Genomic DNA, 23677 nt, shown 5'->3' on the forward strand with positions numbered 1-23677 from the left:
GAGGAAACAGACTCATAGATTAAGCCCTTCAAGTTCACCCAGCAAGTGAGCACAGAGCAAGAAGGTGGTCGCCCAGCTGCTATTTCACAGCAGCCAGAACTCGCTGCTGAAGTCTGAAAAACATGAGTCCACATTTGCCCTCAGTAAGCTGAGTGCAACAAAACATATTAATAATTTTTCTTTATTGTATTGGATCTTAAGTTGCCCGAGTTCTCAATCTTCAGGATGACAAATATTTTTTAAAAACTGGGTCTGAGCACCTGGTCTAGGTGAAGGATGCGTGCTATAATTTCTGTCCCATCAGTGTGACCTTCTGAAAGTTACATTAAAAGAACCTGTTACAAACAAAAAGAAATTTAGCTGTATATTGAATGTGCTGCTGCTGCTAAGGCACATCAGTCGTGTCCGACTCTGTGCGACCCCATAGACGGCAGCCCACCAGGCTCCCCTGTCCCTGGGATTCTCCAGGCAAGAACACTGGAGTGGGTTGCCATTTCCTTCTCCAATGCATGAAAGTGAAAGTGAAGTCGCTCAGTCGTGTCCGACTCTTCGCGACCCCATGGCCTGCAGCCCCCCAGGCTCCTCCGTCCATGGGATTTTCCAGGCAAGAGGACTGGAGGGGGGTGCCAGTGCCTTCTCCGGTATATTGAATCTATTATTCCCCAAATCTTTTCAAAGTTTACTTTGGTTGTTAGAGTTTAAATAAAAAGCAACATTTCCAGTATCAGCGCCTTCTTATCATCTGGTGCCACAAAGGAAGAATCTGGCACAGGGGAGTGGGGGGTGGTCCCCCAAGTTCCAGATAACTGAGGTTTCCCTGTAACCCCACCTCAGCAACCACATGCTCCAGCCCGTTTCATAAGTGTCCTCAGCAAGTTCTGTTAAGTACACTAAGCACGTTTTTTTTTTTTTTTAATGTTCCAGTTTAGATTGGCCTGTGAAGAGCTGAAAACAGAATTTCACAAGCCCTGATACCAGTCACTGAACCACTTCACCAAGAACAACCCAATTCCCATCTGAACTTGCCAACAGGTAATAGCTGGTGCTTTAGGCTGCCACACTGGAGAACAACCCATCCCATGTCAGGCTGAAGCCCCCTGTGCTGTGCTCTGGACCAGAAACCAGCTCTCACTCCTTCCCCACTGGACTGATGTCTCCCCTCCCCGCTGAGAGCTTTCCAGAGTGGCTGGCTCAGATCTGCGACAAGTGCTCCAAGCAGATGGGGCCCGAGTGTGAGCCCCAGAGGTGGGAGGACTCCCTGGGCAAACCCTGGAAGGAAGAACCAAGGAACACCTCGTCCTGCCCACTGCGGGGGGTGGATCCCACAGGAAACACATCTGGACGTGAGGGCCTCCCTCCTCCCAAGGGCCCCGGGATGCACTCAGGGTGTGCACTTTCTACAGCAGGAGGAGGCTGATCTGGAGAAAGTTCACTTAATTACAATCATCTGTAAAGCACACGTACACCAAGAATCTTTCAACATCGGGCCATGAGGGGAGCCCAGTCCCCTCCTCACCCCAGCTGCTCAACCTCAGCTTTCCCGCCACAGCTGGCCTGTGTGTGGCAGGACATTTAGCAGCATCCCTGGCCTGTACCCAGTAGATGCCAGTAGCACCTCACCTCCCAGCTGCAAGAACCAAAATCATCTCCAGGTATCGCCAAAGGTCCCCTAGGGGGCAAAGTCACTCCCCTAGGTTCCCTGAGAACCTGTGGGCTATGAGAATACTCTGGGCACAGGCACAGGTTGGGGAAACAGAAGCAATCTCCACCTCAGGGCAGGTGTCAGCCTGGCACTTCTCACTCATCATCTCCCTGGATACAGGGATTCTGTGGGGTGGGTCCCCTCAATCCCATTTTACAGGTGAAAGATTCACATGACATTGAGTGACTCGCTCAAAGTTGCCCAGATGGGCAAGAAGTGGTGCCCGACTTTGTAAGCTGGGATCACACCCCAAACCCAGCTCCCATGCCTGTGATCCTTCTGTTTGAACCAGAGGTTCTCCATGGGACTGGTGAGACCATCCATGGTCATGGTACCCTCCCATCCCCCTCACCCATGCAAAGAAAGTAGTTATGTCTTGGAGGGAGAGAGGGAGAAGGAAGACAAGGAGGAAAAGGAGTGTTTCATGTGGAATCTTTCTATTTCACAGCTTTGGTGTTCAGAAACTTTTTTTTTCCTCCAAAAACCAACTTGATGGGGATTCCTTTTTTCTCCGCAGGATCACAGAGGTTTCACACTGGAAAGGGAAGATGTGACAGAAGTCTGGGTTGGTCTCTGGTTACCGAAATAAGGGGGAAAGAATTGTTGCCAGGCTTCACGGAACTTTCTGGATGGCCATTTTGCTCTGCCAGTTAATATTCACTAAGAATGGAATTAAGCCTGAAGATCATGTATTTGTTTATTTTTAAAGAGATCACTCGCAGAATGTTCAGGATCCTCATAGCCCTTGGCCCTGTTCTGATGGGCTTAAGGCAAAAAGAACACTTCAGCCCAGCTTTTATTACAACCCCCACCCCGAAAGCTCACTTCGTAAAACACAGGGAGTTTGAAATGGAACTGTGAGTTCAGGTGTGTTTAGATACTTCTCATTCAACTGGGGGACTCTGGCCTCCTGTGGCCCTGGCCCTGCATGCAGCATGGCTATTCACACAGCCCACACTTCAAGGGTCCCTGCTTCCAAACTGCTCTGGAGAAATGGATTCATTTGTATTTTCAGTATGGGGGAAAAGAAGAGAAAATGGCAGTCTGAAGCCCAGAGGACAGACTCACACAAGAAGACAAAAGGGTTCCTTCTCTCTCTGACATGGCACTCCGGGAGCAGCTGGGGAAAGAGACTCACTAGGCTCCACAGTCTAACTTTGGAGGGAAAAGTTAAAAAAAAAAGAAAAAAAGAGGCCGGTGGGGGGTAGGGGGGCGTGGGGAGCAGCTTTTGGAGACTGTTAGATCATTATCTAGGCTTAGACCCTTTTTTCTGAAGAAGAGAAAACCAGGGCTTGAACTGCAGATCAGCCTTCCACTAATAAATGCCTGAAGACTGAGAAATGTCTTTGATCTCTTACAAAATAAAAAGGCAGGGCTCCAAAGAGTCACCTCCCCTGACAACTGCTATTTCTCTTGTCTTATCTGCCAGTGAACTTCAATATTAGCTCACTTCGCTAAACAAACAACTCTTATTACAGGACTCTTAGTCATTCTGTTTTTTCACTTTCTTCCAGCAGAAACCATTAAGGTCTGAGTAGCCTCTCCGGGGCTGTCTTTTCCCAGACCCAGTTCCCAGCCTTCCACCTCCTGCCCCACCAGGTTTGCAAGAACTGAGCCCCATGAATCACTTCCTGTGGGCAGACTGCACGTTTGGGGATGGGATTTTCTTTGTCTTTTTTTTTCTTTTTTGGAGAAGATTCTCACAGACAGTTGGGCCTCAAGGAGTGGAACCACGCAATGATGATGATCACTCACTGCCTTGTCCTATTAAAACAAATCAAAGTTTCCAAAGACATATAGAAAATGTCAGGCGGTGTTCGTGACTAGGGGAGTTGGGGGGGAGAGGTTAAGAGGACAAATGAAGAGTTTTTCTGTTAATTGCTCAGTTTTGACTTCCTTCATTATGAGTCACTGGCCAGGGAGATAAAACAATGTTATAAGCACTATAGAGTATGCAGGGTAAACCTGGCAACTTTCTGTGACATTTGAACTGAAGAGTAGGGCTTCTAGAAAATGTTCACTCAAGCTCCAAGTTTACAACCATTTCTGGTGAAATACCATACAATACGGGTTGGGAAAGGAACATTCTCACATTTCAGTCTTAATCACATTTACCACTCTTTCCCTTATTTTTAAGAGAGGCCCACAAATGGGAAGGAAATCTAAAAAACAGGGGCTTTATGTATAACTGATTCACTTTGCACAGAAACTAACACGACATTGTAAAGCAACCATACTCCAATAAAAATTCACTTTAAAAAAGTAAATAGGCCCCAAAGCCTTAAGTAAGAATCCTCAAACCTTTCAGGGCAGCCACTGTAGGGGAGCTGGAAGCAAGGGAGGGGTGGGAAATGACCACATTTCTAGAAAAAGTGAATTTAAGGCCCATGAAGTTAAACAGCTACCTTTGTAAGCAGAAAAGACAGCATTTGCAGGACACCAGTCTCTAACATTCCACAGACACTCTGCCTCTCTGGTCCAAAGCTTTACAAGCTTACATAAGCAGTTTCCATCTATCTGGTAACAAAGAATGGGTGTCCTGTATATTCTGGGCATCACTATCCTGAGGACAATTTAAGCAGCCAATTAGCATTCCTTTCAGACTAAGGGGACAGACTTCCTATTGTCTCTCAACAAAAGGTTCTGGTTCATTGGGGGTAATTGCACCTAAGACAGCAAAGAACCCCTATGGCAGGAAGATGGGAATTCCCAGTAAACAAGAAGGGAGGACTTCAGAACTTAAAATGTCAGGGTGGCAATCACCTGCCGCTTAAGCTGGCCTCAAGGACTAAACAGCTCTAGGCTAAAAGCTGCATCACCAACCACTGCCCCCACCGACTCCCCAGCAGCTCCACACGGGAGCACAGAAAGGCTTCCAGGTGAAGCTCCCTCCCCTCGGGTCCAGCACCCTCACAACTCTCTTCCACACCCAATGCACCCAGTCCCAGCCAAGTACCCAGAGTACCTGCCCACCCACCGCCTCATCAGACGCCCACTTCCCAAACAGCACACAGGTATTTAGAGGCCTGTGTTGCTGTTGCTGCTGCTGCTGCTAAGTCACTTCAGTCGTGTCCGACTCTGTGCTACCCCATAGACGGCAGCCCACCAGGCTCCCCCGTCCCTGGGATTCTCCAGGCAAGAACACTGGAGTGGGTTGCCATTTCCTTCTCCAATGCATGAAAGTGAAAAGTGAAAGTGAAGTTGCGCAGTTGTGTCCCACTCTTTGCGACCCCATGGACTGCAGCCTACCAGGCTCTTCCATCCATGGGATTTTCCAGGCAAGAGTACTGGAGTGGGGTGCCATTGCCTTCTCCGAGAGGCCTGTGTTACAGGTATGGAAATTCACGGTGCTTCGCTGGCTCAAGTTGTTGAGGTAACATGTTGCGGCCATAGTGCCTGAGTGTGGGGCTCTTACATCCACAGCCACAGATCTTCAGTCCTTGGTGGTATGCTGACATGGTCTAGGGGTCCAGAGGCTCCCTTCGGCCCAATTATGCCTCCAGCTTAAAGATTACCCCCATTCTGTGGCTCTTCCTGCAGAAAGATCTCTCTCTGTCCTCCCCTCTTCAAAGACTTACAGACCTTACTGTCCAACACTCACCAAACTCACCATCACCATCACCTGGGATGATAAAGTAACTTCCATGTGTACTTGGCTTCCCCTCCCAGCGAAGACAGGAGCTCCTTAAGGACAAGGAGACCCAGCTTAAAATAACTCCCCCGTCCCCTGGATGGAGCATGGGGCTTGTATGTTGCATTTGTTCACAAGTAGGTCAGGGCAAGGGAATTACTCCTCTGGGCAGCAACTATCAGAAGATTGAGGCGACAAATGCAAACCTCAGGCTGCATCCCAGCCTTATGAACCCAATCAAGACACGAAGCCTTGTAGTAAAGGGACCCACAGATGAACGTTACCACCAGAAACCCAATGCCAGGAATGTTCTCGAAGCAATCAGCTGGTATCAAGAGGTGCCATTAAAAACAGCGGGGGAATGACAGCCACAGGTGCCAGTTCATTCTGCTGAAGCAGCCAGCGACGGGGTGCAGGGAGCTGAAAGGCTTCTGAGTGAGGAAGTCCTGCCTACTTCACTCATCATACCAGAGAGAGACAAAGTCATATGTGGCTAAGGTTGTAGGCAGACACAGGCTAGAAGGTTTTTTGATGAATTTACTCAACAAATATTTGTTGAGTGGAGATTTTATCAGTGTTGAAGTTACTGGCAGAGAAGACATATGCACAACAAATGTGGGTCTATGCCAGGGAGTGGACTAGAGCGTCTGCACTCCCGCACTGGCTGTGCTGCTCAGAGGTGAGGGGTCTCTAGGTATGGCGCATCCCATCTATACAACAATGGGTTCAGGGACTTCCTTGGTGGTCCAGTGGTTAAGACTTCGCCTTACAATGCAGAGGGTGTAGGTTCGATTCCTGGTCAGGGAACTAAGATCCCATATGCCTCATGACCCCCTCTTCAAAAAAGAACTAGAACATAAATAACAAAAGCAATATTGTAACAAATTCAATAAAGACTTTAAAAATAGCCACGTTAAAAAAAAAAAATCCTTAAAAAAAATGATGGGTTCTGCCAGTCTCTCGTGTCTGCTTGCTTTCCAGCACTGACGGTTCACCTACCTGAGAAACACACTAATTTGCCGGGAAAAGGATCTTAGAATGGTTGTGTTTACACCTGCCAGCTCCCTGACTGCCTTTACGCACGTAGGGCCTTGGAAGAAACAAATCTGAATCATCAACAGCAGCAGAGCAAATACATGATCAAGAAGAGGGACTACCATCTCAGAAATGAAATCACACACAGCAAGGGGAAAAGAGAAAACCTCAGGACCTCCACTCTTTCTGCAGGTTAGAAGAAAACAAACCCCCAAAGCCCAAACCTAACAGCAGTAGCAGCAAGGCTCTGGCAGTCACAGCTGTGAGGCGATAGTAAAGGATAAACTGGTATCAAACAAGTTCCTGAGAAGTTGGCTTCAAACCAGAAAGGTGGGGCTTCCCTGATGGTTTAGTGGCTAGGACTGCACTCCCAGTACAGGGGGCCCAGGCTTGATCCCTGGTCAGGGAACTAGATTCTACATGGTGCAACCAAGACCCGGTGCAGCCAAATAAATAGAAATAAACATTTAAAAAGAAACCCGGAAAGGTAACAGGCTGCAGAATTGCTGACCTCAAAGGTCAGAGGTCAGGAAACGGGTGCTCTGGCTCACAGACGTGGCCACACTCGTGGCTAGCTTCGGTGGGATTCGCCCAAGACACAGGAATGAAAGCAGATGACCTCGTGTGGTTTGTTCCAGATTCAGGAATCAGAGGACTTCAGAGCTGGGGGTGAGGGCGGGGGCTCTAAAATGAACCATTGCACTTCCTCTCCCTCTTTCTCTCCACTGCAGAGACAGCATCACCCCAGGGCCCCTTCCGTTCTTTTTTTTTTTTTTTCTACTCCAGAAATCCATGATCCTAAAACTATCTGTGGCCCGAAATGGAAAGCTCAGCTGTCAGGGAACAAAAAAGCTAAGCCCACAACAAACGGCAGGGCTCCCCTCCAGGGCAGGAAGACCAGAGGGTGTCTGGGCAGGAGGACCGCCTTCTGGCGCTTCCCACCCTCCGCACAGCCAGCTGTCGGCCCCAGCGCCCTCCCGGCCCATTTTCCAAGGAGGCCGGGCCCATCTCCCCGGCTCTGTAAACAGCTCTGCCCTCCCCTCCCTCTGCCGCCAGAGTGCAGACACCCCCTGCCACCGGGGCCTGGACTGTTTGGTAACAATGGAGGGAACGTTAAACAAGGGTGGAAGACGGGAAGTGAATCACTGAATTCTCAAGCAGACTCCTTGGAAGGGGCAGGGTGGCGGGAGGGGAGGCCGGGGCCACTCGGGGAGGCCTGGCAGACGGTGGGGAAAGTTTCCCGGATGCTCTCTTCTTGCCCCACAATAGGGTGCCCCCCGGCTCTGCCTGCCTTCCGGCAACAGGCAAGCTCAAGTTCCTGAGTCATCTCGGCTGCTTTGAGAAGTATCTCGGATGTTCTCTGCTCGGGCACCAGGTGGAAGCGGGTGGAGATGCAGAAGAAGAGCCACTTCTCCACAAAAGGACCCAATTCTGTCCCCACGGCCCTTCAACAGTCAGATCCTGGTCTCCCCAGTAAAAGGAATGGCTTTGTCTCCTCTTTCCCCTGCTCATAGCATCGATTATTTATATGGAGATTTTCCATGGGACAATGGCAGGGCATGACTTGAAGTGGCATCTAAGTGAGACACACACTGTCCCCTATCCCCGCCCCTTCCCCCCGACCAGTCTGTACTGATTCCCACTCAGCCCAGGTGCCACGCCAAGCCACCTCCAGCACCATCGCTCACCTTCACTGACGACCACCTCTACTGGGAGAGGCAGGGAGACGCTCCAGCAGCCCCAGTCTGCAGTTACTGAGGGCCTACTATGTGCCAGGCACTTAGCGAGCACCTCAGTTTGCTCAACTTTGCAAAGGATCAAGGACTAAAGGACCACACCATGAACCACTGAAGTCAGTGCGCAGGAGCAGGGCCACGGGCGACCCACAGTTGGTGCAAACCTGACCTAATTTTTGCTTTCCAGGCTCTCTCTTCACAACTAGCTTTTCCCATACCTGCCTCATCTTCATTCCAGAGGTAACATCAATCAGTTGTTTCCTAAAGCAAGTTCTTTGCTAAGCACTTTATGCTTATATACTTTTATCCTGCTGGACAGGGCCGTTTTGTAAAAGAAGGCCATGAAGTTCAAAAAGGTTAAGATTCTTCCACAAGGTCACACAGAGAGCAGGAGAGCGGAGTCAAGCTCTGAACTCCAAACACAAGGGCCTAGGGTCTTTCCATTGCATCAGGCTGTTGCCCGGCATACTCACCTGCCGTGAAGGAGACACGGTGGGAACAGGTGAGACCAGGGACCAGGAACCAGATTCCAGCTCTGGCTCCTCTCTCTGCCACCTGGGTGACCTTAGGGAAGGTGTTTCATCTCCCAGGGCCAGTTTAAATGTTAGAACATGATAGAAACTTCATCTGAGGACAATTTATGTTGTTGTCCATGCTGGTGGTGTTTTACATGGTACCAGCAGCTTTGAGCAGAGACTAAGGAGATGAACAATTTCCTCCTTCCTAAGTCCACTCAAGTTTGCCAAGTTTTTCTTGACACTCCCATCCTCAGAGATCATGAAAGTGAAGGTCTGAAGCAGTTGCCTGGGTTCCTCAAGTCCCAGTCCTGCTTTAGTGACTATTTATGAGTTATTCCCGTTCCCCAAACCTTAGTTTTCATCTGTAAAACGGGCAGGTTGGACCAGATATGCCCAAGGTCCCTTCTCCGACAATGTGACTATTAATCAGCAGCTCACTGTTTTGTTTTTTTTCTCACACAGAGAAGACTTCCTCCAGGCAAATTTCTCTGAACAATGCAAAAAGGAACACAATTCCAACACCCCAGCAATACCATTCTGTTCTAGCTCCCGCTGGGGACTGCCCAAGTGCCAGGAACTCAACTCCCATGGTCAACTCCGACCCTGGCCTTGTGTGTGTGGCTTTGCCAGGATGAGGGAATCCACAAGGTTAACTTCCTGCCTGCGCTCCGCACGAATGCTCTGAGCAGGAATCACAGAGCTGCGGAAGCTGCAGCGGAAACGGCAGAGTCTGTCCCCATGCCTGGTCACGGAAGAATCGCAGGCAGGGAAGGCGTAGCTGCTCCAACATTCAGCATCGGCCACTGAGAAGATTATAGAAGGCAAGCTGGTGCCATCCTGTGTCTAAAAGCACCGCAGTTCTACCCCAGGTAGGATGTCAGAACCTCATGAGCAAATCCATTGCTGGTTGTGATGTGCAGTCCTTTTGTGCTCCCGAGTCCCAATAGGAAACACTAAATAATTACTGATTTAATTAAGTGAAAATTGAGGGCCAAATGCATTCTACACCAATATTTGCTCTTTCAAAGGGCATTTTCAAAAGGAAAAAAAAAACTACTCCTCCATAAGAAATGTTTAAAACAAAAAGTAAATGAGAGAAAACCCACGTGTACATATTCCCCTCGGACATAATATTTTATACGGAACATGTACTTTTGACAGCCTCAGCTAAAATTCTTTGCTTTTAAACACAAAGAGCAAAACTCCTGTTTATATCCATCCAGTGAAACATTACCCAGTTATAAAAAGGAATTCATGACTGCAACATGCAAAAACATGGAAGAATCTGAAAATAATTACGCTATGCGAATGAAAGTATCCCCCCACCAAATAAAAAGAGTACACCCTGTACAATTTCATTAGTGTAAAATTTTAGGCAGTTTAAACTAATGAACAGTGACAGAAAGCAGACCAGTGGCTGCCTGGAGACCGAGGGGCAGCAGGCAAACAGGAAGGCAAAGGTACAAACGGGCAGAAGGGATGTTTTGAAGGACATGTTCATTATCTTGATCATGCCGATAGTTTCACGTGTGTACATATGTCAAACTCATCAAGCTGCACACTCTCAATAAGTGTCATTTACTGTATGTCAATTATATCTCATCAATTGCTCCAACAGTGTCAGAGCTAACTTCCTATTTACTGCATGACACGCTGAAAAAAGCCAGTGTTGACACAGGAAAGCATAATGACTACATTATGACGTTCTAAAAAGGCGTGACATATACACACACTAATGAGTTTGCTGCAAAAGTAGTTACGCCCTCTCTGGTACATGAACGTCTAACTATCTAGTTATTCTCATAAAACTGCGCAGATCCATGACTTGAGACACTGCTCGTAACAATGCTGATCAATGAAAAGCCTCAGAGCATCACAGAGCGGGTCTCAGAACTTCAAGTTGGCACTGGAGAATAAGTTGTACACAAAGACTCCAACCCCTGCCGCAGGAGTGCGGGGACTGGGGTGCGTGCGGGGTGTGGTCTGGCCAGGAATGATCCACGGAGCAAAGGGACATGCCAGGGAAATGATGGTGGGGGGATGTTTAAACCCAGGAGCAAACTTCCGGGTGTGCTGTGCTCCGAGCGAGCTCTCTCTTGCACACAGCCTCACATCCCTGTGTTCATGTTCAACATGGTGGGCCCAGATGGTGAAGTGCAGGGGTCCTTTCAAGCATCACAAGACTATTCTGTCAGCTTTTTTTTTTTAAATCTTTAAATGTTGAGGTCACTATAGCTTCACCATAATTTAGCACGGTGGTTTGCCAATGTCTTAAGACATCGGCAGCCTCTACAATCACTCAGGCCTCCAGACTCCCCTATATTAACCTCCTATTCCCAAACAAACCAGATATAAACACTCTGTTCCCCTCAAGAAGCCTAAGATTTGGGGATGGGAAGGCTGTATATCAGGGCACATCACTTGGAAACCTCTTATCTAGGATACTCGTGGCTCAGGCAGTAAAGAATCTGCCTGCAATGTAGGAGACCCGGGTTCGATTCCTGGGTTGGTAAGATTCCCCTAGAGAAGGGAATGCAAACCCATTCCAGTATCCTTGCCTGGAGAATTCCATGGACAGAGAAACCTGGCTGGCTACAGTCCACGGGGTCTCAAAGCGTTGGACATGCCTAAGCGACTAACACTATCTAGAACATGCCAAGAGGCAAGAGCACTCGGCACACTTAAGACTGACACTGGGGGCAAGAAGGGAGGGGCACATTAATGAAGTGAGAGACAGAGGGTCGCCATGCCCGGAGGACAGACCTTCCAACCTGGGGGTGATACGTCCCCAGAAGTTCTGCAGAAAGACCGACTTCATTGCCAGCCCAGCCCCGGGGTTGAGTATTTCTAGTATAACTCCACACAAACCATGGAGGCTCTGCAAATGTTCACAGATGGTGATGAATTCCTATTTCTGGCCAAGTGCATAGGGAAAAACCCCAGTTCTTAAACATTTGAATGCTGATAGTCCTGAAACAATGCGGGGGGCGGGGGGAGATACGAAGAAGAATGAACACACACACACACACACACACACACAGGAAATTAAAAATGGAATAGTTAAGCATCATGGATAAGAGAACAGTGAAAGTCAACTGTCCGGTCCAGGACTGGGTTCCTCCTAGCCCAGGTGTGTGTCTGCGAGCAAGTTACTTAAGCTCTCTGGGCCTTAGTTGCCTCAAACCATCCTGGAAGCAGGTAGTATCATCCCCAATTTAAAACTCAAGGTGCAGGAGACCAGAATATGTGAGCAACATTTCACAGCATCAAGAACTGACCCTCCCAGAGCTTGCCCCCACCTGCGCCTCCCCTCAGCCCCAGGTGAACCGCATGTGTTTTCATCACAGTTGAACTGGCTTTTCTGGGGCACCTGGCCCCTTGTTCAGCTGCCAGAGTACAAATAAGCTAGTACCTGCTGGAAGCCCATCAGAAATAAGAATCACAAACCAGAAAAAAAGCATTAAGTAGAGACTGTCAAACAGAGTGAAGTTAACTCAAAGGGAAAAACAAATATCACATATTCACGCATATATGTATGAGACCTAGAAAATGGTATAGATGATCTTATTTGCAAAACAGAAATAGAGACACAGATGTAGAGAACGAACGTATGGACGCCAAGCAGGGAAAGGAGGTGGAGGGGTTGAACTGGGAGATTGGGATTGACATACGTACACTATTAAAACTATGTATAAAATGGATAACAAGTGAGAGTCTCCTGCATGCTCAGGGAACTCAACTCAGTGCTCTGTGGTGACCTAAATGGAGAGGAAATCCAAAAAAGTGGGGATATATGTACACATAGAGCTGATTCACTCTGCTGTAGAGCAGAAACTAACGCAAGATGGTAAAGAAACTACACTCCAATAAAAATTAAAAAAACAAAAAAAGAGTTTAAGGTCCAGGAATCTGGTGGGTAAGCAGGAGGCAGCCGCAAGGTATTAGATTTTTTGGATAATCAAAGACAAACTTAGGGGTCCTCTAACCCAGTTCAGTTCACTCGCTCAGTCGTGTCCGACTCTTTGAGACACCATGGACTGCAGCACACCAGGCTTCCCTGTCCATCATCAACTCCCAGAGCTCACCCAAACTCATGTCCATCAAGTCGGTAATGCCATTCAACCATCTCATCCTCTGTTGTCCCCTTCTTCTCCCGCCTTCAATCTTTCCCAGCATTAGGGTCTTTTCAAATGAGTCAGTTCTTCTCATCAAGTGGCCAAAGTATTGGAGTTTCAGCTTCAGCATCAGTCCTTCCAATGAATATTCAGGACTGATTTCCTTTAGGATGGACTGGTTGGATCTCCTTGCAGTCCAAGGGACTCTCAAGGGTCTTCTCCAACACCACAGTTCAAAAGCATCAGTCTTTGGCACTCAGCTTTCTAGTCCAACTCTCATGTCCATACATGACTACTGGAAAAACCATAGCTTTGACTAGACTTTTATTACTTTGTTGGCAAAGTAATGTCTCTGCTTTTCAATGTGCTGTCTAGGTTGGTCATAGCTTTTCTTCCAAGAAGTAATCATCTTTTAATTTCATGGCTGCAGTCACCATCTGCAGTGATTCTGGAGCCCCCAAAATAAAGTCTCTCAGTGTTTTCATTATTTCCCCATCTATTTGCCATGAAGTGATGGGACCAGATGCCATGATCTTAGTTTTCTGAATGTTGAGCTTTAAGCCAACTTTTTCACTCTCCTCTTCACTTTCATCAAGAGGCTCTTTAATTCTTCTTTGCTTTCTGCCATAAGGGTGGTGTCATCTGCATATCTGAGGTTATTGATATTTTTTCTGGCAATCTTGATTTCAGCTTGTGCTTCATCCAGCCTGGCATTTCTCATGATGTACTCTGCATATAAGTTACATACGCTGGGTGACAATATACAACCTTGACATACTCCTTTTCCGATTTAGAACCAGTCTGTTGTTCATGCCCAGTTCTCCTCTAACCCAACAGCCTCAGATACAGCACTACATTCAAAAGTTCTGCCAAACACAGGGCTGAATGCAGCCTGTTCCTCTGTGATTTCTGCCTCCTGCTCTTAGAACAAAATTCAGGGACCCTGCAGAACAAGTGTCCTTGGCTGGGCACTCTCTGCTCCAGGTCATCATGCCCACGTCTTTCCTCAGATGAAGACAATCTCCTAGGGACTTTTGCGTTAAGCTGACATCCAATGAGCTGTCCAGGGCCTGAGAGTTGGGCCCCAGGTTCTCCATCCACATCCCTTCTTGTATTTCCCCCATTGCATCCATCCTGGTTATAATCTCAGGGGAGAGGCAGGGACGCGTAACAGTGCACGATATAAAGAACTTATCAGCATGAGTAGGACAGCTGTCTCAAAACATTAAACCCAAAACACAGCATAACAGAGAAAGCGCTTTGAACATAACAGGTGCTCAATAAATATTTATTGTGCAAATGAATGCTCCATTGAAGTCAAGGCAAGTGCCTCTCTCCCCTTCACCACTTCATTCGTGGTCAATTTGGGCAACTTCCTGAGAAACTTCCCGCTGCCGGAATCCAGAGACACAGAAGAAAGCCACCAATTAATTGGTCTGGGCCGGAGGTTGAAAACAGGCAGCAGCCCACAGATGTTGTGCTTGGCCTACACAGAGATTTTTAAATTTTTAAGTTAGTTGCCAACTTTTCAAAGCTGGGAGATTTCATATGTAAATCTAGATTTTTGGCCTCTCTTGGAAAAAAAAATCAGAAGATCTGGCAACCCCTGGCTGATGCCATGTCACCGATGCCTCTTTAGATGAGAAATGAATCCTCAAGTGCCACTCTGTCTTGACACCAGGCCCCAGCCTCCCACCTTCTGCCTGTCCCCGGGAGCATCTGAGCCTGCAACTCTTGCCTGTTCTTCCAATGTGGGAAGCACTGCTTCATATAAAACAAAATGGAGCCTGAAGGGCCAAGGGACATTTGTAGGACACCACACAACGTTCGCTTGGGACAGTCTAATTCACACTGCCCTCGTGTCATTAGTAAATGCATCTCCTTTCACTCGCAGAGTCCCAGTTTGAGTAGCAAATTGTATGGCTACCCGGAGCCTCTGCCAGCTCTAGACCTGCCTGGATCAACCCACGAATTCAATAGCCAAAGCCTGAGATGGAGAGTCCCTTGATCTCTCTACAGTTTCCCATCCTGAAGATGTCAGACTTCTAGAGGGGTTCACTCCACAAAGAAGGCCTTCCAACAGCCTGAAGAGCCTCGTGGTGGCCTTCTCGAAGCTGTGGCAGTGGCCAGCAGCAGTGGCCAGCCTTGGAGGATCCGCAACACTGAATGCCAGGGAAGGCTGGGGAGGCGTGGCCTGGACTACACTTGGGGCAGGCAGAGACAGAGAGAAAAGAGAACAGAGAAGGGAGTTTAATAACAACCCCACCTCCTGGTACCATTTCTCTTGCTTGAAATCACAGGGAGAACTAAGGCTACCTTATTTTCAGTGGAGACTAGGGAAGAAGAGAAAATGGCAGCCTTGATGGTGAGACAAGTCATCAAAGGTCATCAATTTGTATTTATTGTCTCTTCTGTAATCTTCTACCCTCTTGGATCAAACATGTTGACTTGTTGGGGCCAGGAGCCTGGCTTCCACCCACGCTGACAGACAGACAGACTTACTGAACCTTTAATTGGGTGAGGCTGGGTCAGGGTTTAAAAAAAAAAAATCTAGTTATCCAACATTTGGGGGGCCTTTAGTATAGCCAAGGGAGGTACCTTGCTTCAGACGGGATGCTTTGCGAAGACACAGCGATAGGAAGGCAAGCAGGTGAGCCTCTTTTCATACTGAACAGCAACACCCAGCCAGCCCCAGGCCCCAGGCTGCAACATTCTTAAGTATTTCCTAATACCCCTCCAATCCAGCCTCGGTGGAGAGGGAAGCTTTGCATTTAACCCTGAAATCAAAGTATTCCCTTTCCAATCTTTAAAGGGTTAAAGGCCAGGGAGGGAATGATTTCCCTGAGGGAGGAGGGCAGCAGAACGGCTCCCTCTCCCTAATACAAATTCTGGCAACAGCAGACAGTGCGCAAAGGGGAAAGGCAAGGCCGGAAATCAAGCACTGCTGTCTTGACATTTTATCCGAAAACCTGACGTAACTGGATCTCACAAGGCATCTGAGGCTTATTTTTTTCCCTCCCTAATGTGAGCAAACAGAAGAAAATCGGGTTCTGAAAATCCTTAAGGTCCATGTGAACTTAAGTCCCTCACCCTCTTCTTTTCCAAAGTGGGCGCATTACAGAGGAATCATGGCCGCCAAAATCTGTTTTTAAGTTTTCTTAGGTCACTTGCCTCGGAGATACCCAAGCACATTTCATTGAGCAACACAGAGCTAACAGAATGCGCAATCTACGTGGAAATGGGTTCCCAGGATTTCAGTCTCTAAAATTTTGTAAACATACACAGGGAAGGGCCTTGGCTTTGGCGTGGGCAGGGAATCAGCTACAGTTGCTTAAACACTGATCAAATTCTACAAAGAGGACAAAGAAAACATCCAAAGAAATGGTATTTTGTTTTCCCTGATCAAGTTAGCCAGCAGCCTGGGTTGGGAGGGTTAACGGGATGGAGTTGTAACATCTTGTAGGGCGGGGAAGAGTTGAAGGGTATTTATAAATTCTCCGCTGGCCTTTCGCCAGGGCTGCTTTTATTGATCTAATCAAACACAAATGATGATGCCTGACATGACTTGTATATACAAATGGCCATCTGAAAACAGTCACAGACCTAATTGAAGGAGACGGCAGGAAATCAAAGGAGGGCTGGATGGAGGAAGAGAAATACCCAGACCCACAGAGCAGCATTCCAGCTGCCCAGAGAGGCAGAGCAGGGGCTTTTCCTTTGAGGGGAGGGAGATGTTTACTCTCACTGAGGAGTTCGGCTCCCCTGCCTGCCACTGTCCCAGGGAGCAACTCAGAGCAGCCATGGCTGGAAAGAACGAATAGCTACCCTCGCCAGCAGGCTCCCCGCAAGCTCCGCCACAATGGCAGCTCAGCCCTGATGTCATGTGGCGGAGCCAGGGCTCAGGGACTGGAACCCAGCCGAGGGTCATGAGCAATGCTGCTGTTTCTGTCATGCAGGGGGTTTCCTGCAGGAACTGTGGCTTCCTGACAGTTGGAGCATCTACAACCCCACCCAGAGAAGGATAAAGCTGGAAGACTTCTAACAGCCTTCCAGCAAGCAACCCTGTGGACGGACAGGGAGACCAGCCCACAGAGGGGGCTTAGAGGGGACTTGTCCCGGGGTGCGGTGCCTGACCCCCATCTACTGTGCTTCCCAGCATACCAGCCTGGAGCTGCCCCATCCGAGCAGGCAATAGGCGCTGGTGAACTTGGGAGGTCACAGAGCAGAAGGTGAGGAACGTGGAGAGAAAGACAACACTGCCCTTCCTAGGAGAAGTCTGATCCCTAAGAGCTTGCATGTTCTCTGCTGCCAAGAGGAAAGCTTTAGTGATATCCAGAAAGGAGAAACCAAGAGCGAGAGTCATAGTTTGTAAGTTTGTTTCAAACTCTTCAAGAAAGAAGACTTTTGGACCCATCACTCCAATTCCCACAGGCACTCTGACCAAATGACCACGAAAAATTAGACAGAAATAATAAATCCCAAAGAGCTGACTCACTGGAAAAGACCCTGATGCTGGGAAAGACTGAAGGCAGAAGGAGAAGGGGGTGACAGAGGATGAGATGGTTGGATGGCATCACCGACTCAATGGACACGAGTTTGGACAAACTCTGAGAGATATGAAGGACAGAGAAGCCTAGTGGGCTGCAGTCCATGGGTTTGCAAAGAGTTGGACATGACTTAGCAACTGAACAACATAATCAATCCCAAATAAAACTGGTAATGGCTATCATCACAAACACGTTAATTTGCTGAAGATAAAAAGTAAATTGGCAACATCGAAAAACTGCAAAAATCAACCCAGGAGAAAAAATAGGCTCCAGAGTAAAAAGTTCAGCACAAAATAAAACTGGAATCAGTGAAAACTATAGGCAATGAAAGTCATTGATAAAAACTGATGGACAAAAAATCTAATAATTCAGATATGCAAAGGAAAACTGGACTTGGTGGCAATAATGGCACAAAAGAAAATTCCAAAATGGCAGAAGCTAAAATCAGTACCAAACAAAGGGAAGCAAGCAAACAAAACTGAAGCAAGTTTTGTTATAAATTGCACAAAGAGCAGCAGATGCTAATGAAAGTAATTTGTTTAAAAACACAAACAAGGAAGAAGTCAAGAACAGTTTATAACACACAGAAAACGGCCGAGGTATTAAAACGACTCACGTCCAGTTTAAAGTGCTAAAATGAAAAACGTCCAAGACGTTTTCAGGAAAGGTGGTCAAAGGTCCAGCCATTGTCTGTGGCTACCTCCCCATTTCCCTGAAGAGAAAGAGGGACCTCTCCCCTTTGCTGGATGCTTTGTCATCGTGCCTGGATCAGGGCCAGGATCCGTGAAGGATCAGACTTCAGCATAAAGAGCAGATATGATAGAAAGACATCTTCAGCCACCAGGAGATGGCTCTCCATTCCCAATCAGGTCACTGACCTGACCTAGGGCAGGTGACTGCTTCTCTCACCTTGGGACACAGACCCTATTGTAAGTGGAGGATGGACCATTACTCACTAGGAAACCCTGAGTCCATGGTGCTGGCCCTACTTGGGGGACCCAGTGACTTCCAATTTTCTACCCTTGTAGGGGTGGGTAAAAGACAGAGAAGGACACAATTCTATGGGTGGGGGGTGGTCAAATGAGCAGAGCAATGGGCAATTTTCATCTTTCCTTCTCTGTATGTTCTGAATTCTCTACAATAAGTATACATTACAGTTGTGATGGGGGGGGGGGGTGGTTGGTGAGAGGAAGCATTAAAGAAAAAAGTCAAAAAAACCTACTCTAATAATAGACTCCAGAATGTATTTACTCACATGAAAGGTCCAGATGACCCTGGGAGCTCCAGATGGCACAAGTTCGAATTTATTTGCAATTAAGCATGGAGGCAGGGTCAAGTTTTAAATCCAAGGCAAAGGATTTGTAATTTTGGAATTTAATATAAATAACGATTCGGGGGCGGGCAGACTTGCTCTCTCTGTGAAGCTGTTTCCCTCGCCTTAGGTATTCAGTCTTCTTCTTCCAAATGCTGATCTTTTGGTGGTTCAAACACATTCCAACCGAGTTACTCGGCTTTACAAACAAAACACTACAAAGTCCTGGCTGGGAAGGACACACACCAAATTCACCAGAGTAAACACCTGTGAGAAGGAGAAGGGAGAATAGGAGCGGGGTGGGCTAACAGGAAGCCTTTAGCAGAGTAGCTTTAGGGTTTTGTTTTTGTTTTTTAATAAAGAAATAAGACATTACAGGTATCTGAAGTAAACATGGAAAAATATCAACACTCGTTATATCCAGTGGAAGGTTCATAAGCAAGATATAGTATATCTGTAGCTTGTATGTTTCCAATTTTTGTATCATGAAAACACACTCACAAAACCCCAACAACAATAGACCACGGCAAGGAATCACCTCTGGTCACTTGGAGAAGATGTCTGGATCAGCACAGAGCCAGCTGAAAAAATCAAAGTCCTCTGGTATGTAAATACTTAGCAAATTCTTGGCCTGAGAGTATATACACAACATATTAACTTGTCTCTGCCTTCTAAAATTTTTGTTATCATAGGAGAAAAAAATTTTTGTTTTCTTTTTTAAACAAATGGGTGTAAGGGAAAATGAAAACTATTATTGAGAGATGGTCTACTTGGTGTCTGGTACTTTGCAAGAAGTCTGGGGTATCAGCTCATCTAAGGTTTAACAACAAAGAAAGCTATTATGACCCCTTCCTTTCAAGAGGAGGAAACTGAACTTCTGAGGGGCCAATCACTGGTCCAAGGTCAGGCATTCAGCAAGGAGAGTGGAGAAAGGCAGGCTGGGCTCAGGGGTAAGAGATATTCACAGGGCCCCATCTTTCTTACCCTAAGTTGGGGTTATTCTCTGTGGAGTCCCCCTCTCTCCCCTACCAACCTACGTGTCACCCTCACAGGGTCAGAGCCCAGATCACCAAGCCATGGGACAAGGAACCTTTCCCAAACACAGCCCTTCCCTGCTGTCTTGTCTCTGCAGCTCCACAACGGTGCCAGCTCCATCCCTGGCATCTCCCCACACTCACGCTCCTAGGACAGCGCCACCTTCTGGGGACACATCTTCCCCAGGGCGACACTGGGAGGTTCTAAAGGGCAGATGGCTCGGAAGGCTCATCTACCATCAACTCTTTAAACCTCAGGGTCCTCCTCTGTAAAATAAAGAATCATGGCTCCATCTCACATGATCACTCTGATGGCTGGGTGCAAGAACACACCTACGGCTCTTAGAACGGGACCTGGCAAGGTCACGGGCAAATATTTATCATCAACACAATGGTCCTTAACAACTCCAGGTAAATACAGTTTCTCTTGGCACCTAGATTTGAGATTCTTTGAGAGCAGGAGTCGTGCCTTTTGTGTTCTCACAACCCCCACAGTACCCTACAGGTGTCAGGGGAGGAGAGGAAGCCCGAGAGGCTGGGGCGGGGTTGAGCGCCCGCCCAGGAAAGAGCTGGGCACCTTGAAGGAAGGGTCCCTTCCACCCTTTAAGACATCCAGTTAGTAAGGGAAACAACAAAGAGACAGGGAACTCTCACAAGTGGCTTTTCTTAGAGCTGCTCTGTCGATTCGGGGTCTGCATGTGTAAGGAACACACACATGTGAGGGAGTGGGACCAGGGGAGGTGACATCACAGGGCTTCACTTCAAACAGGTCAGGGGGACAGCATTCACAAAGTCTCTGGTGACTCAGGGACATCTCAAAGCCCCAGTTCAGGGACTTCCCTGGTGCTCCAGCAGCCAAGACTCCATGCTCCAGATGCAGGGGGCCCGGGTTCGACCCCTGGTTGGGAAACAAGATCCTACATGCTACAAATAAAGAGTTTGAATGCTGCAACTAAAGAAGTAAAAAGGTCCCACGTGTCACAATGAAGGCAGAAGATCCCATGTGCCATAACTAAGAACAGGCACAGCCGAAAAAAAAGCCCCAGTTCATCCAAGCTTAGGGAGGCGCAGGAAGAGGTCCTGCTACAAACTTCGAAACCCTGACACACATTCCCTGCTAATTAAACCACAGGCTGACTTCACTCCCAGAGCAGCAGATTCTAACGTGTAGGGCTGGGACTTGGCCTGGGGTGAGCTCGGGGGAATAACCAGGCTCCTTCAAGGGAGGGAGAAACCACTGTGTTCCCCCTTGAAGCAGCATGGCATGCAGTATGCAGCAGCAATCTGACCCAAGTGCACGAACAGGGTGGCCCTGGATGGAGGGTTCCCTTCCCTCTACTCTAACAAGGTGCCGCGTTAGATGAGAGCCCAGATCAGGTGCACAGGAGGCTGAAGCACACGCTCCCAGGAGGCGGAGGCAGCGGCGGCCAGAGCACTGGTGTCCAGGCTCTAGTCTCAGCGCTGGCGTTCCCGGCTGTGTGACCTCAAGCAAGTCTCTCACCATCCCTGAGTCTCTCAGTTGCCTCATTCAGAAAATAGAAGGTTAGAACAGATCATCCCAATGATCCCTGCCAGTTTTAAAGTTGTTGGAAACGGCTCTCTTCTGGGGAATATGTTTTGCTCTCCCAAATTCAGACTTGAGTGAAAACCAGAGCAAGTCCTGGTTGTCACACCCATCCCTCCCAACACCACTCCCCACCCCCCCACCCCGCCCCAAAACACACACACCCATCTGCTTCTGCTAGTTTTGTATGTTTGTCCCTGAAAGTCCTTCTAACTCTCTTCTAATTTTCTAATTTGTACTTAATCACAAGGAACTGCACTTACATTTGGTATGGGGTTCACAAATGGAAAATACTAATGACTTTGTAAATTAATTTCAGATTTGGCTCCATAATTTCTGGCTGTAAGATTCCACTTTGTTTTCCTTCTCATTGTTTTTAGAGGCAAATGGAAATGCAGCCCACCCCTCCAAAAGTACATTAAAATTCCAATTAAGTTTTCATGGGGAAAAAAAAAAAACTAACAGCAACATAATATTGGCATCTGGGGCAAACAAGCTGGAGTGTGGAAGATGGCAGCTATAAGCCTGGAAGCGTTCAAATGGGCTGAATGTGACATGGGATTTCTCCTGCAAGAAGATAAGAGGTCTGGGAGGGCTGTCCCTAATCCCACCAGCAGCTCAGCAAAGGCCACTTCATTCACCCTTCCATGAAGTCAGACTGTCGCAGGGCCTGCCTGGAGGGAGGCAAAGACCTTAGGGCAGGGTAGCTATGATCTCTGCTACTTGGGCTGGGCTGTTAAGTCTTGTCCTGGGTGTGACACTGGACTGGGCCATCAACAAGCTGCACAGCATTTAAATGGGAGGGACCAGAGGGTGAAGAAGTTTAAAACATAGGTCAGAGAAGGAACAGACGAGGAAGCTGATGATACTCTGCAGAGAGAAGTCCCAGGGGACACAGCAGAAGGTCCCCCAGGCCAGAAGACTCACTGATAGGCTATTCTCAGGTGCGGTGAAAGTTACAGGGAGGCTGACTTTTGCCCAAATCAAGGTGGACTTCATTGGAAGGAGAGAAAATAAAAGGGCTGTCTTGGAGTAATGATTTTGGAAAAGGAAATGGCAACCCACAAGTATTCTTGCCTGAAGAATCCTAGGGACAGAGGAGCCTGGTGGGCTGCCATCTATGGGGTTGCACAGAGTCAGACACGACTGAAGCAACTTAGCATGCATGCATGCATTGGAGAAGGAAATGGCAACCCACTCCAGTGTTCTTGCCTGGAGAATCCCAGGGACAGAGGAGCCTGGTGGGCTGCTATCTATGGGGTCGCACAGAGTCGGACACAACTGAAGTGACTTAGCAGCAGCAGAGTAATGACTGGAGGGGGTCAGCAGCTGGTTAAGGATTTTTAAAAAGCCCGTCTGACATTGAAGGCACATGCTTCCGGGTTACTCTATACTGTTACTTTATTCACACAGACCTTCTGCAAGGGCCACCACTCAGGCCTCTTGGTGTAACCACCAACCTCCATATAGTCACTGGGGCTTTGCCCCGTGTTCACACAGCAGGTAAATGCAGGTGCAGGGACCTGAGCTGGGCTCTCCCCTGGCTTCTTCCCCCCTGCATCCCTCCTGCTCCAGCACTGATCCCCTCTGCATTGCCTGTGGGGGGGCATGCAGATTCCTGGGGGCTAAACGCCATGCCATGCGGTGTAAATGTTCCTTGACTGTCTATCTCAGGAAAGGGTAGATGGTGAGGTGGTTCCTCTCCAAGCCCCCTGGCAGGGGCAGTGAGGAGACAGACATTCACATATCAAGTGGTTTAATCCTCAGGATTCACTTGCCGAGAGGTACTGTGAGGCTCACGCTGGGGCTCCTAGCCTGGGAATGTGCTGCTCAGACAGGGAAGGAGACCCATGCTCAAGTGTCTCTGATGTAAAGTCTTTATGGCTGGTGTCTCTAGGACTCGGCTCCTCCAGCCCTTCCCTACAAAGTGAACAGTTGGCTCAACACCTTCCAGTCTTCCACATCTCTAAAGTATGGAACCTCTCAGACGGCCAGCAGTGTGGACCAGGCTCCCTGCAGCTCGGTGGTGCTCCAGGAGGACCACACTCTGAAGTTGCCGGTCATCAGGAGGGAAGAGGGCAGACAGGAGGGACAAAGGCCTGCTCTGGTGGGGCTCTCACACACTGCACCTCTCGTGTAATACAGCTTTCTTAGCCAGGCAGACTCTGAAAGCAGCAGCATCTCCTTCTGCAGAGGATGGACTGGCTGTTTCTGCCCCAACTTTACAGCTGGTAAAACAGAAGACCAGACAAGGTGGCACAAGAAGGGACAGGGGAAGCTGGGCTTCACTTTGGGATCAGTCCTGGACCCTGGTCACAGAGAGGCAGTGAGGTGTAGGGGCTGAATCGGGGCTCCGGAGAGACCAGCCGGGATTGAAATCCCAGCTCCTCCCGAGGTGTAGGACCTCAGAAAGTGCCGTGTCTCTGCGTCTCAGTGGCCTTCTCTTCCCATCAGCACTGGGAGGAATCCCTGAGAATGATGGT

General features: G+C 48.2%; 1 protein-coding gene and 1 long non-coding RNA gene across 5 annotated transcripts in view; both read right to left on the reverse strand.

Moving 5' to 3' along the window:
- The window catches only part of SMAD3 (SMAD family member 3), a 126919-nt gene that overhangs the window by 37857 nt on the left and 65385 nt on the right, over nt 1-23677 (reverse strand). The window lies entirely within an intron of this gene.
- On the reverse strand, nt 14015-22313 carry LOC123328213. The gene is made up of 2 exons (XR_006543009.2): nt 17901-22313; nt 14015-14223 (listed from the first exon to the last, which is right to left on the reverse strand). It is a non-coding gene; the product is annotated as an uncharacterized LOC123328213 (long non-coding RNA).

This window comes from Bubalus bubalis, chromosome 11 (genome assembly GCF_019923935.1).
Source record: "Bubalus bubalis isolate 160015118507 breed Murrah chromosome 11, NDDB_SH_1, whole genome shotgun sequence".
In the NCBI taxonomy this organism is placed as follows: Eukaryota; Metazoa; Chordata; class Mammalia; order Artiodactyla; family Bovidae; genus Bubalus; species Bubalus bubalis.